Source organism: Triticum aestivum, chromosome 3A (genome assembly GCF_018294505.1).
Source record: "Triticum aestivum cultivar Chinese Spring chromosome 3A, IWGSC CS RefSeq v2.1, whole genome shotgun sequence".
Taxonomy (NCBI): Eukaryota; Viridiplantae; Streptophyta; class Magnoliopsida; order Poales; family Poaceae; genus Triticum; species Triticum aestivum.
Window position 1 is genome coordinate 528,652,333 of NC_057800.1, and position 3,348 is coordinate 528,655,680.

At 40.9% G+C, this 3,348-nt stretch overlaps 1 long non-coding RNA gene across 1 annotated transcript; it reads left to right on the top strand.

Annotated features, from left to right (window-relative positions):
* Positions 1 to 1,224: 1,224 nt before the first annotated feature.
* Positions 1,225 to 3,010, top strand: LOC123058566 (uncharacterized). Its single transcript, XR_006427238.1, has 4 exons — positions 1,225 to 1,395; positions 1,486 to 1,656; positions 2,727 to 2,785; positions 2,866 to 3,010. It is a non-coding gene; the product is annotated as an uncharacterized lncRNA (long non-coding RNA).
* The last annotated feature ends 338 nt before the right edge of the window (positions 3,011 to 3,348 follow it).

The following is a 3,348-nucleotide window of genomic DNA, read 5'->3' on the forward strand; positions in this document are numbered from 1 at the left end:
CTGAAACCGACCGGTGTAAAGCGATTAATGAAGTGTGTCGCTCCCGCATGCCTCGTTTGAACATTCCGTCGAGTATCATTCACATGTGGGCCTAGACCATGCTTGTATTTCCAATGTTGTAATTTGTCCGACATGCATACAAACAAAGGTTCATTTAAAGTTTCACTTTGGCCTCCCACTAAGTGTCGCCTTCTCGTCTTAGTTTTGACATCCCATTCGGTTCATGCCCCGACACATCTGACGAGATCGATTGATGTTGAGAGATCAATTGGTGTGTCGTGCAAGAGATAAAGGTTTGCTCGTTTCTATGATAGAAATGACCGGCGGGGGGGGGGGGTCTGTGGGGATCAGAGGGAGTATATTGTACGTTCATTAAGCGAAACGAACGTATTATACCCACCCTAGTCCTCTTTCAATCGATCTCCGGACCCTGAGATGAAATCAAGAGAGAACGAGTGGGTGCATGTGTGATACCTAAGGCGGATTTAAAATTTTGAACCGGTGATCATAGCATCCACAAATCATATATAAAGGGCATTCAATGTTCGTTTTGCTCTTGAACGTACAATATACTCTCTCCGATCCTTTCTAGTTTACATATAATTTTTATGTGTAGTCAAAGTATCTCTACTTTGATCAAACTTACAGAAAAAAGTATCAACATTGAACAACGCCCAATCAATATTGTTAGATTCGTACGTACTCCTAGATTTGTATTCAAACAGACATGGTTTTCAATTTGTTTTCAACCACCTGAATGTGCTTGTTCTTGCGCATGCTCTTCCTACTAGGATTTCGCCACGTATAGCCAGTCCAATAGTAACTTTTTAAGCTCCCTATCCAATCTATCTATCTATACCTATATACCTATACTAATTATAGACTCCCAAAAAATTCCACGTTAATCAGTAATTATAAACCGTTAATCTGGTGGGCCATGTGAGTTATTACGGTGCAGATTAGATTAACCATATAATTCTCGCCAGCAAAAAAATGCACCGAAGGCATGACACGCACGGTTGTAGAAAATAGAGGCCAGCTCAGTTCGGCCCAAGATATTTTGATTAGAAAGCCCAGCCGATTGAACATGTCTACAATGCTTTCATGGTTGTACACAGGCCCCTTCTATCTGCTCCACGTAGCTATTCCAAGAAAAAAAATCTTCGTAGCCCTAAAAAACTCTACGTAGACCTCAAAACAGATATATCGACTCCACGTCATCGCTGCCGCCACCTCGCTTCCTTCTCCCCATATTGCCGCCGGCTGCTCCAAGTTAGATCTGAGATTATTGAAATTCCACTCAAGCTCAGACTGATCCAACATAGATATATGTGAATACTGAGATTCCTCGAAGGCTTGGGCTCCACAACCTTCCACGACATCAATCTGGCAACGGTGAGTATATTTCTCTCATGTTTAGATCATTGAAGCACAATTGAAAATCAGGTTGAACAATAGTCCTCCATGGTCACGCATTGTTGCCAGAAAACTCAATTTTGGAACAGATGACCAATAGACCAAAGTGGCTATGGTGGCGTGATTACCAATCGGCTCTCAGCTGAGCAAGGAGACAATGTCGTTCTACTCCAACAAATCGTTTTTCCTACACATCCAAGCACGTGAGATGAAAATTGCAGGTTGATTTGAAACCAGGAGGTACGTTTCTCGACAGTACTCTCATCACTTGGCGTTTCTTCATTTTTCAATATAGGTGGACTCTGTTGGTAAAACAGTTTACATGCACGCTACCAACAGTTTACATGCACGCGCATGTGTGTCCGACATCCATTGCTAGCTGTGTGATGGACGAGGTGAAGGGCAACTAAAATTAATCCATGCTTCTTTTGTGTGTTATTATGGAATTTGTTGAAACCTATTAGATTTGGTTTTATTCTAGGTATCAAAAGAAGTAAGATATGGCAAGCTTTTTTGACTTTATTTGGAACATAGCATTCTCGATACATTAAAAAGTATGAAAAAGAATAGCATGCAAAATTTAAGTGTTTTACACATCTCCATGCAGATGATCGTTCCTAGCTTACTCCCCACCTGAGAAATATTACAGATTATCACTCCATAGGGCCGCTTCTATACCAATGTCTGATCATTCACCAGATGCCCTAAATACACAGGATGTCACCTAGAGTATTCCTGCCCTCTTTAATAGTTGATTTTATTATACTGACTCAATACCAAAATTTAGGGCATATTATTCTTCCACCACTAATTAAACAAAGATTCATGTCTAAAAGAAACATATCTCCCTTTACATTCCAGCCAAATTGTGCAACCAATGCAATCGTACCTAGCCATCTCTCTGATCTCACCCTACGTGACCTTGCAATGATCCCTCTGCACGTACATCTTCCTTCAATCTTCCTTTTGTGCTTTCGACCATCGCAACAGCTGTGAATAAGCGGGGAAACAATCTTCCGTCTTCCAACTGCCTTGGCATGTGGTTGCCTCCCCGCTCTTCTTCTAGCCACTACTGTTGGTACAGATCGACCAGCACCATCTCTATCACGATCCTGCCTCCGTTGCCTATATTCTTGGATCCTTAGGGCTGTTTCATCCACTGTCACGCAAAGCAGGCTGTACATGATCTTTTTTGAAACCAGATTGTACATCATCTTCTTCCACCCAACTTATGGAGATTAGGTGTAAGCTGCAACAAGATATTGTAAAATCCACTCTTCTTTCTCTTAGCTAATTATTTTTTCCTGCAGTTTGAAAGTGCTAATGGATGCACGTGATGGTTTTAGGAGAGAAAACCTGCTACAGCTAGGTTTTGTTGAATCTCCCGATTGAATTTTCTGTTGTTATGCATCCTTCATCGTGTACACGTGATAATTAGTTCTCTCACAGGCAAGCAGAAAGGAGCAGACGAGTTGTGTGCCCATACTTGCAGGTAATGTTCTGATTTTTCATTTAATGGGTTTATTTCAAGTGTGTGTGCAGTAATATGATTTGATTTTTATTGTAGATTTACAGTTTGATGCGTTTTTCTCAGGAGCGGAGTTGTTCAGGTAGTTTTTGAGGCCTCGAACCATTTGAGCTTTTCTTGGGTTCCCGTTTAATAGTAACTTCAACTTTGGACTTCGTTGATTATGTAATAAAGCTAATGATATTAAATGGAGATTCATTAGTCCTTTCGATATATCTCACTCCCTACTTTCTTTCAATTCATTGATTATCTTATATTCTAAGACGAACCAATCAAAAGCCACCAGGTCAAGATCAAAGGAAAATAGACATTGTTAGATTAACCTAAAAATCACGAAACATGGAGGTATCTCTGTTCGACCAGGCCTTCACCTCGGCGCCATCAATTGAGACCTGGACTGCTCG